Raw genomic sequence first — 13,584 nt, forward strand, 5'->3', positions numbered from 1 at the left:
CAGACGTTTGTCGTGCTTGCGCTGTCATATGGACCACGACCCGAGCGGCAGCGAGCGGCAGTCGAGCAAAGTCGGGACAAGTCGGGACGGGGACGGGGACAGGGATGGGAATGGTGCGAATGCACTGCAAACTACGCACACACCTGGTGTGAGGCGAGGCGAGGCGACGCGAGGCGAGGCGAGGCGAGGAAGCCCACATGCTACCAGTGGCGCCCTCCAGCACGACACTGCCACACCACGCACAGGCCCTCCGCTGGACACCAGGGACAAGATGCGTCCTCCGCTAGTGTCGAAGGCTGCACGCGCGCAGCGAATGACAGGAGGTGCAACGAGCAGCAGTGCGTCTCACACACGCGGCGGTGCGCCCGCTAATTCGGCCGTCGCTCTGCTGGGACGCCGGGCGCGCCCCCCGCGCCGTCCTCGAGGAACTGGCTGTTGCGGAAGGAAGTGCTTTCGTCAAATGCGGTCGAAAACTAACATTTTGTGTGTTGGGAGAAAAGCCGAACGCGGATTCTGCCGTGCTCCTACATTAGATGAGCGCCAACGGCCATACCATGATGAATACACCGGTTCTCGTCCGATCACCGAAGTTAAGCATCATCGGGCCCGGTTAGTACTTGGATGGGTGACCGCCTGGGAAACCCGGGTGCTGTTGGCTGCCTTCCATTTTTTTTTTGTTATTATGTCGCTACCCCTGCCAGCCCAATTTTCAAACTACCTTTCTGTTGTGACAAAGATGCTTCCTTAAGCCTTTTACACTACTGTAATGGTACGAAAATGCAGTAATTAACTCAGTTTGAGGGAGAATGTGCTAACCAAGTTTGCCAAGAAGACTTTGAAAACGACAAAACAGTACGAATCGGCAGGTGATTTCTGAAACACGTCACCGCCTATTTTTGTGTAGGAGTGTAGAGTTCCAATTTTTTGTAATCACGAATTTATTCCTTAGTCGTCTCGTCTCGTCTCGTCCCGCAGACGTTTGTCGTGCTTGCGCTGTCATATGGACCACGACCCGAGCGGCAGCGAGCGGCAGTCGAGCAAAGTCGGGACAAGTCGGGACGGGGACGGGGACAGGGATGGGAATGGTGCGAATGCACTGCAAACTACGCACACACCTGGTGTGAGGCGAGGCGAGGCGACGCGAGGCGAGGCGAGGCGAGGAAGCCCACATGCTACCAGTGGCGCCCTCCAGCACGACACTGCCACACCACGCACAGGCCCTCCGCTGGACACCAGGGACAAGATGCGTCCTCCGCTAGTGTCGAAGGCTGCACGCGCGCAGCGAATGACAGGAGGTGCAACGAGCAGCAGTGCGTGTCACACACGCGGCGGTGCGCCCGCTAATTCGGCCGTCGCTCTGCTGGGACGCCGGGCGCGCCCCCCGCGCCGTCCTCGAGGAACTGGCTGTTGCGGAAGGAAGTGCTTTCGTCAAATGCGGTCGAAAACTAACATTTTGTGTGTTGGGAGAAAAGCCGAACGCGGATTCTGCCGTGCTCCTACATTAGATGAGCGCCAACGGCCATACCATGATGAATACACCGGTTCTCGTCCGATCACCGAAGTTAAGCATCATCGGGCCCGGTTAGTACTTGGATGGGTGACCGCCTGGGAAACCCGGGTGCTGTTGGCTGCCTTCCATTTTTTTTTGTTATTATGTCGCTACCCCTGCCAGCCCAATTTTCAAACTACCTTTCTGTTGTGACAAAGATGCTTCCTTAAGCCTTTTACACTACTGTAATGGTACGAAAATGCAGTAATTAACTCAGTTTGAGGGAGAATGTGCTAACCAAGTTTGCCAAGAAGACTTTGAAAACGACAAAACAGTACGAATCGGCAGGTGATTTCTGAAACACGTCACCGCCTATTTTTGTGTAGGAGTGTAGAGTTCCAATTTTTTGTAATCACGAATTTATTCCTTAGTCGTCTCGTCTCGTCTCGTCCCGCAGACGTTTGTCGTGCTTGCGCTGTCATATGGACCACGACCCGAGCGGCAGCGAGCGGCAGTCGAGCAAAGTCGGGACAAGTCGGGACGGGGACGGGGACAGGGATGGGAATGGTGCGAATGCACTGCAAACTACGCACACACCTGGTGTGAGGCGAGGCGAGGCGACGCGAGGCGAGGCGAGGCGAGGAAGCCCACATGCTACCAGTGGCGCCCTCCAGCACGACACTGCCACACCACGCACAGGCCCTCCGCTGGACACCAGGGACAAGATGCGTCCTCCGCTAGTGTCGAAGGCTGCACGCGCGCAGCGAATGACAGGAGGTGCAACGAGCAGCAGTGCGTGTCACACACGCGGCGGTGCGCCCGCTAATTCGGCCGTCGCTCTGCTGGGACGCCGGGCGCGCCCCCCGCGCCGTCCTCGAGGAACTGGCTGTTGCGGAAGGAAGTGCTTTCGTCAAATGCGGTCGAAAACTAACATTTTGTGTGTTGGGAGAAAAGCCGAACGCGGATTCTGCCGTGCTCCTACATTAGATGAGCGCCAACGGCCATACCATGATGAATACACCGGTTCTCGTCCGATCACCGAAGTTAAGCATCATCGGGCCCGGTTAGTACTTGGATGGGTGACCGCCTGGGAAACCCGGGTGCTGTTGGCTGCCTTCCATTTTTTTTTGTTATTATGTCGCTACCCCTGCCAGCCCAATTTTCAAACTACCTTTCTGTTGTGACAAAGATGCTTCCTTAAGCCTTTTACACTACTGTAATGGTACGAAAATGCAGTAATTAACTCAGTTTGAGGGAGAATGTGCTAACCAAGTTTGCCAAGAAGACTTTGAAAACGACAAAACAGTACGAATCGGCAGGTGATTTCTGAAACACGTCACCGCCTATTTTTGTGTAGGAGTGTAGAGTTCCAATTTTTTGTAATCACGAATTTATTCCTTAGTCGTCTCGTCTCGTCTCGTCCCGCAGACGTTTGTCGTGCTTGCGCTGTCATATGGACCACGACCCGAGCGGCAGCGAGCGGCAGTCGAGCAAAGTCGGGACAAGTCGGGACGGGGACGGGGACAGGGATGGGAATGGTGCGAATGCACTGCAAACTACGCACACACCTGGTGTGAGGCGAGGCGAGGCGACGCGAGGCGAGGCGAGGCGAGGAAGCCCACATGCTACCAGTGGCGCCCTCCAGCACGACACTGCCACACCACGCACAGGCCCTCCGCTGGACACCAGGGACAAGATGCGTCCTCCGCTAGTGTCGAAGGCTGCACGCGCGCAGCGAATGACAGGAGGTGCAACGAGCAGCAGTGCGTCTCACACACGCGGCGGTGCGCCCGCTAATTCGGCCGTCGCTCTGCTGGGACGCCGGGCGCGCCCCCCGCGCCGTCCTCGAGGAACTGGCTGTTGCGGAAGGAAGTGCTTTCGTCAAATGCGGTCGAAAACTAACATTTTGTGTGTTGGGAGAAAAGCCGAACGCGGATTCTGCCGTGCTCCTACATTAGATGAGCGCCAACGGCCATACCATGATGAATACACCGGTTCTCGTCCGATCACCGAAGTTAAGCATCATCGGGCCCGGTTAGTACTTGGATGGGTGACCGCCTGGGAAACCCGGGTGCTGTTGGCTGCCTTCCATTTTTTTTTTGTTATTATGTCGCTACCCCTGCCAGCCCAATTTTCAAACTACCTTTCTGTTGTGACAAAGATGCTTCCTTAAGCCTTTTACACTACTGTAATGGTACGAAAATGCAGTAATTAACTCAGTTTGAGGGAGAATGTGCTAACCAAGTTTGCCAAGAAGACTTTGAAAACGACAAAACAGTACGAATCGGCAGGTGATTTCTGAAACACGTCACCGCCTATTTTTGTGTAGGAGTGTAGAGTTCCAATTTTTTGTAATCACGAATTTATTCCTTAGTCGTCTCGTCTCGTCTCGTCCCGCAGACGTTTGTCGTGCTTGCGCTGTCATATGGACCACGACCCGAGCGGCAGCGAGCGGCAGTCGAGCAAAGTCGGGACAAGTCGGGACGGGGACGGGGACAGGGATGGGAATGGTGCGAATGCACTGCAAACTACGCACACACCTGGTGTGAGGCGAGGCGAGGCGACGCGAGGCGAGGCGAGGCGAGGAAGCCCACATGCTACCAGTGGCGCCCTCCAGCACGACACTGCCACACCACGCACAGGCCCTCCGCTGGACACCAGGGACAAGATGCGTCCTCCGCTAGTGTCGAAGGCTGCACGCGCGCAGCGAATGACAGGAGGTGCAACGAGCAGCAGTGCGTGTCACACACGCGGCGGTGCGCCCGCTAATTCGGCCGTCGCTCTGCTGGGACGCCGGGCGCGCCCCCCGCGCCGTCCTCGAGGAACTGGCTGTTGCGGAAGGAAGTGCTTTCGTCAAATGCGGTCGAAAACTAACATTTTGTGTGTTGGGAGAAAAGCCGAACGCGGATTCTGCCGTGCTCCTACATTAGATGAGCGCCAACGGCCATACCATGATGAATACACCGGTTCTCGTCCGATCACCGAAGTTAAGCATCATCGGGCCCGGTTAGTACTTGGATGGGTGACCGCCTGGGAAACCCGGGTGCTGTTGGCTGCCTTCCATTTTTTTTTGTTATTATGTCGCTACCCCTGCCAGCCCAATTTTCAAACTACCTTTCTGTTGTGACAAAGATGCTTCCTTAAGCCTTTTACACTACTGTAATGGTACGAAAATGCAGTAATTAACTCAGTTTGAGGGAGAATGTGCTAACCAAGTTTGCCAAGAAGACTTTGAAAACGACAAAACAGTACGAATCGGCAGGTGATTTCTGAAACACGTCACCGCCTATTTTTGTGTAGGAGTGTAGAGTTCCAATTTTTTGTAATCACGAATTTATTCCTTAGTCGTCTCGTCTCGTCTCGTCCCGCAGACGTTTGTCGTGCTTGCGCTGTCATATGGACCACGACCCGAGCGGCAGCGAGCGGCAGTCGAGCAAAGTCGGGACAAGTCGGGACGGGGACGGGGACAGGGATGGGAATGGTGCGAATGCACTGCAAACTACGCACACACCTGGTGTGAGGCGAGGCGAGGCGACGCGAGGCGAGGCGAGGCGAGGAAGCCCACATGCTACCAGTGGCGCCCTCCAGCACGACACTGCCACACCACGCACAGGCCCTCCGCTGGACACCAGGGACAAGATGCGTCCTCCGCTAGTGTCGAAGGCTGCACGCGCGCAGCGAATGACAGGAGGTGCAACGAGCAGCAGTGCGTGTCACACACGCGGCGGTGCGCCCGCTAATTCGGCCGTCGCTCTGCTGGGACGCCGGGCGCGCCCCCCGCGCCGTCCTCGAGGAACTGGCTGTTGCGGAAGGAAGTGCTTTCGTCAAATGCGGTCGAAAACTAACATTTTGTGTGTTGGGAGAAAAGCCGAACGCGGATTCTGCCGTGCTCCTACATTAGATGAGCGCCAACGGCCATACCATGATGAATACACCGGTTCTCGTCCGATCACCGAAGTTAAGCATCATCGGGCCCGGTTAGTACTTGGATGGGTGACCGCCTGGGAAACCCGGGTGCTGTTGGCTGCCTTCCATTTTTTTTTGTTATTATGTCGCTACCCCTGCCAGCCCAATTTTCAAACTACCTTTCTGTTGTGACAAAGATGCTTCCTTAAGCCTTTTACACTACTGTAATGGTACGAAAATGCAGTAATTAACTCAGTTTGAGGGAGAATGTGCTAACCAAGTTTGCCAAGAAGACTTTGAAAACGACAAAACAGTACGAATCGGCAGGTGATTTCTGAAACACGTCACCGCCTATTTTTGTGTAGGAGTGTAGAGTTCCAATTTTTTGTAATCACGAATTTATTCCTTAGTCGTCTCGTCTCGTCTCGTCCCGCAGACGTTTGTCGTGCTTGCGCTGTCATATGGACCACGACCCGAGCGGCAGCGAGCGGCAGTCGAGCAAAGTCGGGACAAGTCGGGACGGGGACGGGGACAGGGATGGGAATGGTGCGAATGCACTGCAAACTACGCACACACCTGGTGTGAGGCGAGGCGAGGCGACGCGAGGCGAGGCGAGGCGAGGAAGCCCACATGCTACCAGTGGCGCCCTCCAGCACGACACTGCCACACCACGCACAGGCCCTCCGCTGGACACCAGGGACAAGATGCGTCCTCCGCTAGTGTCGAAGGCTGCACGCGCGCAGCGAATGACAGGAGGTGCAACGAGCAGCAGTGCGTGTCACACACGCGGCGGTGCGCCCGCTAATTCGGCCGTCGCTCTGCTGGGACGCCGGGCGCGCCCCCCGCGCCGTCCTCGAGGAACTGGCTGTTGCGGAAGGAAGTGCTTTCGTCAAATGCGGTCGAAAACTAACATTTTGTGTGTTGGGAGAAAAGCCGAACGCGGATTCTGCCGTGCTCCTACATTAGATGAGCGCCAACGGCCATACCATGATGAATACACCGGTTCTCGTCCGATCACCGAAGTTAAGCATCATCGGGCCCGGTTAGTACTTGGATGGGTGACCGCCTGGGAAACCCGGGTGCTGTTGGCTGCCTTCCATTTTTTTTTGTTATTATGTCGCTACCCCTGCCAGCCCAATTTTCAAACTACCTTTCTGTTGTGACAAAGATGCTTCCTTAAGCCTTTTACACTACTGTAATGGTACGAAAATGCAGTAATTAACTCAGTTTGAGGGAGAATGTGCTAACCAAGTTTGCCAAGAAGACTTTGAAAACGACAAAACAGTACGAATCGGCAGGTGATTTCTGAAACACGTCACCGCCTATTTTTGTGTAGGAGTGTAGAGTTCCAATTTTTTGTAATCACGAATTTATTCCTTAGTCGTCTCGTCTCGTCTCGTCCCGCAGACGTTTGTCGTGCTTGCGCTGTCATATGGACCACGACCCGAGCGGCAGCGAGCGGCAGTCGAGCAAAGTCGGGACAAGTCGGGACGGGGACGGGGACAGGGATGGGAATGGTGCGAATGCACTGCAAACTACGCACACACCTGGTGTGAGGCGAGGCGAGGCGACGCGAGGCGAGGCGAGGCGAGGAAGCCCACATGCTACCAGTGGCGCCCTCCAGCACGACACTGCCACACCACGCACAGGCCCTCCGCTGGACACCAGGGACAAGATGCGTCCTCCGCTAGTGTCGAAGGCTGCACGCGCGCAGCGAATGACAGGAGGTGCAACGAGCAGCAGTGCGTCTCACACACGCGGCGGTGCGCCCGCTAATTCGGCCGTCGCTCTGCTGGGACGCCGGGCGCGCCCCCCGCGCCGTCCTCGAGGAACTGGCTGTTGCGGAAGGAAGTGCTTTCGTCAAATGCGGTCGAAAACTAACATTTTGTGTGTTGGGAGAAAAGCCGAACGCGGATTCTGCCGTGCTCCTACATTAGATGAGCGCCAACGGCCATACCATGATGAATACACCGGTTCTCGTCCGATCACCGAAGTTAAGCATCATCGGGCCCGGTTAGTACTTGGATGGGTGACCGCCTGGGAAACCCGGGTGCTGTTGGCTGCCTTCCATTTTTTTTTTGTTATTATGTCGCTACCCCTGCCAGCCCAATTTTCAAACTACCTTTCTGTTGTGACAAAGATGCTTCCTTAAGCCTTTTACACTACTGTAATGGTACGAAAATGCAGTAATTAACTCAGTTTGAGGGAGAATGTGCTAACCAAGTTTGCCAAGAAGACTTTGAAAACGACAAAACAGTACGAATCGGCAGGTGATTTCTGAAACACGTCACCGCCTATTTTTGTGTAGGAGTGTAGAGTTCCAATTTTTTGTAATCACGAATTTATTCCTTAGTCGTCTCGTCTCGTCTCGTCCCGCAGACGTTTGTCGTGCTTGCGCTGTCATATGGACCACGACCCGAGCGGCAGCGAGCGGCAGTCGAGCAAAGTCGGGACAAGTCGGGACGGGGACGGGGACAGGGATGGGAATGGTGCGAATGCACTGCAAACTACGCACACACCTGGTGTGAGGCGAGGCGAGGCGACGCGAGGCGAGGCGAGGCGAGGAAGCCCACATGCTACCAGTGGCGCCCTCCAGCACGACACTGCCACACCACGCACAGGCCCTCCGCTGGACACCAGGGACAAGATGCGTCCTCCGCTAGTGTCGAAGGCTGCACGCGCGCAGCGAATGACAGGAGGTGCAACGAGCAGCAGTGCGTGTCACACACGCGGCGGTGCGCCCGCTAATTCGGCCGTCGCTCTGCTGGGACGCCGGGCGCGCCCCCCGCGCCGTCCTCGAGGAACTGGCTGTTGCGGAAGGAAGTGCTTTCGTCAAATGCGGTCGAAAACTAACATTTTGTGTGTTGGGAGAAAAGCCGAACGCGGATTCTGCCGTGCTCCTACATTAGATGAGCGCCAACGGCCATACCATGATGAATACACCGGTTCTCGTCCGATCACCGAAGTTAAGCATCATCGGGCCCGGTTAGTACTTGGATGGGTGACCGCCTGGGAAACCCGGGTGCTGTTGGCTGCCTTCCATTTTTTTTTGTTATTATGTCGCTACCCCTGCCAGCCCAATTTTCAAACTACCTTTCTGTTGTGACAAAGATGCTTCCTTAAGCCTTTTACACTACTGTAATGGTACGAAAATGCAGTAATTAACTCAGTTTGAGGGAGAATGTGCTAACCAAGTTTGCCAAGAAGACTTTGAAAACGACAAAACAGTACGAATCGGCAGGTGATTTCTGAAACACGTCACCGCCTATTTTTGTGTAGGAGTGTAGAGTTCCAATTTTTTGTAATCACGAATTTATTCCTTAGTCGTCTCGTCTCGTCTCGTCCCGCAGACGTTTGTCGTGCTTGCGCTGTCATATGGACCACGACCCGAGCGGCAGCGAGCGGCAGTCGAGCAAAGTCGGGACAAGTCGGGACGGGGACGGGGACAGGGATGGGAATGGTGCGAATGCACTGCAAACTACGCACACACCTGGTGTGAGGCGAGGCGAGGCGACGCGAGGCGAGGCGAGGCGAGGAAGCCCACATGCTACCAGTGGCGCCCTCCAGCACGACACTGCCACACCACGCACAGGCCCTCCGCTGGACACCAGGGACAAGATGCGTCCTCCGCTAGTGTCGAAGGCTGCACGCGCGCAGCGAATGACAGGAGGTGCAACGAGCAGCAGTGCGTGTCACACACGCGGCGGTGCGCCCGCTAATTCGGCCGTCGCTCTGCTGGGACGCCGGGCGCGCCCCCCGCGCCGTCCTCGAGGAACTGGCTGTTGCGGAAGGAAGTGCTTTCGTCAAATGCGGTCGAAAACTAACATTTTGTGTGTTGGGAGAAAAGCCGAACGCGGATTCTGCCGTGCTCCTACATTAGATGAGCGCCAACGGCCATACCATGATGAATACACCGGTTCTCGTCCGATCACCGAAGTTAAGCATCATCGGGCCCGGTTAGTACTTGGATGGGTGACCGCCTGGGAAACCCGGGTGCTGTTGGCTGCCTTCCATTTTTTTTTGTTATTATGTCGCTACCCCTGCCAGCCCAATTTTCAAACTACCTTTCTGTTGTGACAAAGATGCTTCCTTAAGCCTTTTACACTACTGTAATGGTACGAAAATGCAGTAATTAACTCAGTTTGAGGGAGAATGTGCTAACCAAGTTTGCCAAGAAGACTTTGAAAACGACAAAACAGTACGAATCGGCAGGTGATTTCTGAAACACGTCACCGCCTATTTTTGTGTAGGAGTGTAGAGTTCCAATTTTTTGTAATCACGAATTTATTCCTTAGTCGTCTCGTCTCGTCTCGTCCCGCAGACGTTTGTCGTGCTTGCGCTGTCATATGGACCACGACCCGAGCGGCAGCGAGCGGCAGTCGAGCAAAGTCGGGACAAGTCGGGACGGGGACGGGGACAGGGATGGGAATGGTGCGAATGCACTGCAAACTACGCACACACCTGGTGTGAGGCGAGGCGAGGCGACGCGAGGCGAGGCGAGGCGAGGAAGCCCACATGCTACCAGTGGCGCCCTCCAGCACGACACTGCCACACCACGCACAGGCCCTCCGCTGGACACCAGGGACAAGATGCGTCCTCCGCTAGTGTCGAAGGCTGCACGCGCGCAGCGAATGACAGGAGGTGCAACGAGCAGCAGTGCGTCTCACACACGCGGCGGTGCGCCCGCTAATTCGGCCGTCGCTCTGCTGGGACGCCGGGCGCGCCCCCCGCGCCGTCCTCGAGGAACTGGCTGTTGCGGAAGGAAGTGCTTTCGTCAAATGCGGTCGAAAACTAACATTTTGTGTGTTGGGAGAAAAGCCGAACGCGGATTCTGCCGTGCTCCTACATTAGATGAGCGCCAACGGCCATACCATGATGAATACACCGGTTCTCGTCCGATCACCGAAGTTAAGCATCATCGGGCCCGGTTAGTACTTGGATGGGTGACCGCCTGGGAAACCCGGGTGCTGTTGGCTGCCTTCCATTTTTTTTTTGTTATTATGTCGCTACCCCTGCCAGCCCAATTTTCAAACTACCTTTCTGTTGTGACAAAGATGCTTCCTTAAGCCTTTTACACTACTGTAATGGTACGAAAATGCAGTAATTAACTCAGTTTGAGGGAGAATGTGCTAACCAAGTTTGCCAAGAAGACTTTGAAAACGACAAAACAGTACGAATCGGCAGGTGATTTCTGAAACACGTCACCGCCTATTTTTGTGTAGGAGTGTAGAGTTCCAATTTTTTGTAATCACGAATTTATTCCTTAGTCGTCTCGTCTCGTCTCGTCCCGCAGACGTTTGTCGTGCTTGCGCTGTCATATGGACCACGACCCGAGCGGCAGCGAGCGGCAGTCGAGCAAAGTCGGGACAAGTCGGGACGGGGACGGGGACAGGGATGGGAATGGTGCGAATGCACTGCAAACTACGCACACACCTGGTGTGAGGCGAGGCGAGGCGACGCGAGGCGAGGCGAGGCGAGGAAGCCCACATGCTACCAGTGGCGCCCTCCAGCACGACACTGCCACACCACGCACAGGCCCTCCGCTGGACACCAGGGACAAGATGCGTCCTCCGCTAGTGTCGAAGGCTGCACGCGCGCAGCGAATGACAGGAGGTGCAACGAGCAGCAGTGCGTCTCACACACGCGGCGGTGCGCCCGCTAATTCGGCCGTCGCTCTGCTGGGACGCCGGGCGCGCCCCCCGCGCCGTCCTCGAGGAACTGGCTGTTGCGGAAGGAAGTGCTTTCGTCAAATGCGGTCGAAAACTAACATTTTGTGTGTTGGGAGAAAAGCCGAACGCGGATTCTGCCGTGCTCCTACATTAGATGAGCGCCAACGGCCATACCATGATGAATACACCGGTTCTCGTCCGATCACCGAAGTTAAGCATCATCGGGCCCGGTTAGTACTTGGATGGGTGACCGCCTGGGAAACCCGGGTGCTGTTGGCTGCCTTCCATTTTTTTTTTGTTATTATGTCGCTACCCCTGCCAGCCCAATTTTCAAACTACCTTTCTGTTGTGACAAAGATGCTTCCTTAAGCCTTTTACACTACTGTAATGGTACGAAAATGCAGTAATTAACTCAGTTTGAGGGAGAATGTGCTAACCAAGTTTGCCAAGAAGACTTTGGAAAACGACAAAACAGTACGAATCGGCAGGTGATTTCTGAAACACGTCACCGCCTATTTTTGTGTAGGAGTGTAGAGTTCCAATTTTTTGTAATCACGAATTTATTCCTTAGTCGTCTCGTCTCGTCTCGTCCCGCAGACGTTTGTCGTGCTTGCGCTGTCATATGGACCACGACCCGAGCGGCAGCGAGCGGCAGTCGAGCAAAGTCGGGACAAGTCGGGACGGGGACGGGGACAGGGATGGGAATGGTGCGAATGCACTGCAAACTACGCACACACCTGGTGTGAGGCGAGGCGAGGCGACGCGAGGCGAGGCGAGGCGAGGAAGCCCACATGCTACCAGTGGCGCCCTCCAGCACGACACTGCCACACCACGCACAGGCCCTCCGCTGGACACCAGGGGACAAGATGCGTCCTCCGCTAGTGTCGAAGGCTGCACGCGCGCAGCGAATGACAGGAGGTGCAACGAGCAGCAGTGCGTGTCACACACGCGGCGGTGCGCCCGCTAATTCGGCCGTCGCTCTGCTGGGACGCCGGGCGCGCCCCCCCGCGCCGTCCTCGAGGAACTGGCTGTTGCGGAAGGAAGTGCTTTCGTCAAATGCGGTCGAAAACTAACATTTTGTGTGTTGGGAGAAAAGCCGAACGCGGATTCTGCCGTGCTCCTACATTAGATGAGCGCCAACGGCCATACCATGATGAATACACCGGTTCTCGTCCGATCACCGAAGTTAAGCATCATCGGGCCCGGTTAGTACTTGGATGGGTGACCGCCTGGGAAACCCGGGTGCTGTTGGCTGCCTTCCATTTTTTTTTGTTATTATGTCGCTACCCCTGCCAGCCCAATTTTCAACTACCTTTCTGTTGTGACAAAGATGCTTCCTTAAGCCTTTTACACTACTGTAATGGTACGAAAATGCAGTAATTAACTCAGTTTGAGGGAGAATGTGCTAACCAAGTTTGCCAAGAAGACTTTGAAAACGACAAAACAGTACGAATCGGCAGGTGATTTCTGAAACACGTCACCGCCTATTTTTGTGTAGGAGTGTAGAGTTCCAATTTTTTGTAATCACGAATTTATTCCTTAGTCGTCTCGTCTCGTCTCGTCCCGCAGACGTTTGTCGTGCTTGCGCTGTCATATGGACCACGACCCGAGCGGCAGCGAGCGGCAGTCGAGCAAAGTCGGGACAAGTCGGGACGGGGACGGGGACAGGGATGGGAATGGTGCGAATGCACTGCAAACTACGCACACACCTGGTGTGAGGCGAGGCGAGGCGACGCGAGGCGAGGCGAGGCGAGGAAGCCCACATGCTACCAGTGGCGCCCTCCAGCACGACACCTGCCACACCACGCACAGGCCCTCCGCTGGACACCAGGGGACAAGATGCGTCCTCCGCTAGTGTCGAAGGCTGCACGCGCGCAGCGAATGACAGGAGGTGCAACGAGCAGCAGTGCGTCTCACACACGCGGCGGTGCGCCCGCTAATTCGGCCGTCGCTCTGCTGGGACGCCGGGCGCGCCCCCCGCGCCGTCCTCGAGGAACTGGCTGTTGCGGAAGGAAGTGCTTTCGTCAAATGCGGTCGAAAACTAACATTTTGCTGTGTTGGGAGAAAAGCCGAACGCGGATTCTGCCGTGCTCCTACATTAGATGAGCGCCAACGGCCATACCATGATGAATACACCGGTTCTCGTCCGATCACCGAAGTTAAGCATCATCGGGCCCGGTTAGTACTTGGATGGGTGACCGCCTGGGAAACCCGGGTGCTGTTGGCTGCCTTCCATTTTTTTTTTGTTATTATGTCGCTACCCCTGCCAGCCCAATTTTCAAACTACCTTTCTGTTGTGACAAAGATGCTTCCTTAAGCCTTTTACACTACTGTAATGGTACGAAAATGCAGTAATTAACTCAGTTTGAGGGAGAATGTGCTAACCAAGTTTGCCAAGAAGACTTTGAAAACGACAAAACAGTACGAATCGGCAGGTGATTTCTGAAACACGTCACCGCCTATTTTTGTGTAGGAGTGTAGAGTTCCAATTTTTTGTAATCACGAATTTATTCCTTAGTC

At 55.3% G+C, this 13,584-nt stretch overlaps 14 non-coding genes across 14 annotated transcripts; all 14 read left to right on the top strand.

Moving 5' to 3' along the window:
- The first annotated feature begins 539 nt into the window (after nucleotides 1-539).
- Nucleotides 540-658, top strand: LOC126220325 (5S ribosomal RNA). Its single transcript, XR_007542786.1, has one exon. It is a non-coding gene; the product is annotated as a 5S ribosomal RNA (ribosomal RNA).
- An 853-nt stretch (nucleotides 659-1,511) lies between these two features.
- Nucleotides 1,512-1,630, top strand: LOC126220326 (5S ribosomal RNA). Its single transcript, XR_007542787.1, has one exon. It is a non-coding gene; the product is annotated as a 5S ribosomal RNA (ribosomal RNA).
- An 852-nt stretch (nucleotides 1,631-2,482) lies between these two features.
- LOC126220327 (5S ribosomal RNA) lies at nucleotides 2,483-2,601 on the top strand. Its single transcript, XR_007542788.1, has one exon. It is a non-coding gene; the product is annotated as a 5S ribosomal RNA (ribosomal RNA).
- An 852-nt stretch (nucleotides 2,602-3,453) lies between these two features.
- LOC126220329 (5S ribosomal RNA) lies at nucleotides 3,454-3,572 on the top strand. The gene has a single exon (XR_007542790.1). It is a non-coding gene; the product is annotated as a 5S ribosomal RNA (ribosomal RNA).
- Nucleotides 3,573-4,425: 853 nt separating this feature from the next.
- On the top strand, nucleotides 4,426-4,544 carry LOC126220330 (5S ribosomal RNA). Its single transcript, XR_007542791.1, has one exon. It is a non-coding gene; the product is annotated as a 5S ribosomal RNA (ribosomal RNA).
- An 852-nt stretch (nucleotides 4,545-5,396) lies between these two features.
- On the top strand, nucleotides 5,397-5,515 carry LOC126220331 (5S ribosomal RNA). The gene has a single exon (XR_007542792.1). It is a non-coding gene; the product is annotated as a 5S ribosomal RNA (ribosomal RNA).
- An 852-nt stretch (nucleotides 5,516-6,367) lies between these two features.
- On the top strand, nucleotides 6,368-6,486 carry LOC126220332 (5S ribosomal RNA). Its single transcript, XR_007542793.1, has one exon. It is a non-coding gene; the product is annotated as a 5S ribosomal RNA (ribosomal RNA).
- An 852-nt stretch (nucleotides 6,487-7,338) lies between these two features.
- LOC126220334 (5S ribosomal RNA) lies at nucleotides 7,339-7,457 on the top strand. The gene has a single exon (XR_007542794.1). It is a non-coding gene; the product is annotated as a 5S ribosomal RNA (ribosomal RNA).
- An 853-nt stretch (nucleotides 7,458-8,310) lies between these two features.
- Nucleotides 8,311-8,429, top strand: LOC126220335 (5S ribosomal RNA). The gene has a single exon (XR_007542795.1). It is a non-coding gene; the product is annotated as a 5S ribosomal RNA (ribosomal RNA).
- An 852-nt stretch (nucleotides 8,430-9,281) lies between these two features.
- On the top strand, nucleotides 9,282-9,400 carry LOC126220336 (5S ribosomal RNA). The gene has a single exon (XR_007542796.1). It is a non-coding gene; the product is annotated as a 5S ribosomal RNA (ribosomal RNA).
- An 852-nt stretch (nucleotides 9,401-10,252) lies between these two features.
- On the top strand, nucleotides 10,253-10,371 carry LOC126220337 (5S ribosomal RNA). Its single transcript, XR_007542797.1, has one exon. It is a non-coding gene; the product is annotated as a 5S ribosomal RNA (ribosomal RNA).
- An 853-nt stretch (nucleotides 10,372-11,224) lies between these two features.
- LOC126220338 (5S ribosomal RNA) lies at nucleotides 11,225-11,343 on the top strand. Its single transcript, XR_007542798.1, has one exon. It is a non-coding gene; the product is annotated as a 5S ribosomal RNA (ribosomal RNA).
- Nucleotides 11,344-12,199: 856 nt separating this feature from the next.
- On the top strand, nucleotides 12,200-12,318 carry LOC126220339 (5S ribosomal RNA). Its single transcript, XR_007542799.1, has one exon. It is a non-coding gene; the product is annotated as a 5S ribosomal RNA (ribosomal RNA).
- An 854-nt stretch (nucleotides 12,319-13,172) lies between these two features.
- On the top strand, nucleotides 13,173-13,291 carry LOC126220341 (5S ribosomal RNA). Its single transcript, XR_007542801.1, has one exon. It is a non-coding gene; the product is annotated as a 5S ribosomal RNA (ribosomal RNA).
- The last annotated feature ends 293 nt before the right edge of the window (nucleotides 13,292-13,584 follow it).

Source organism: Schistocerca nitens, unplaced genomic scaffold (genome assembly GCF_023898315.1).
Source record: "Schistocerca nitens isolate TAMUIC-IGC-003100 unplaced genomic scaffold, iqSchNite1.1 HiC_scaffold_192, whole genome shotgun sequence".
Lineage (NCBI taxonomy): Eukaryota > Metazoa > Arthropoda > Insecta > Orthoptera > Acrididae > Schistocerca > Schistocerca nitens.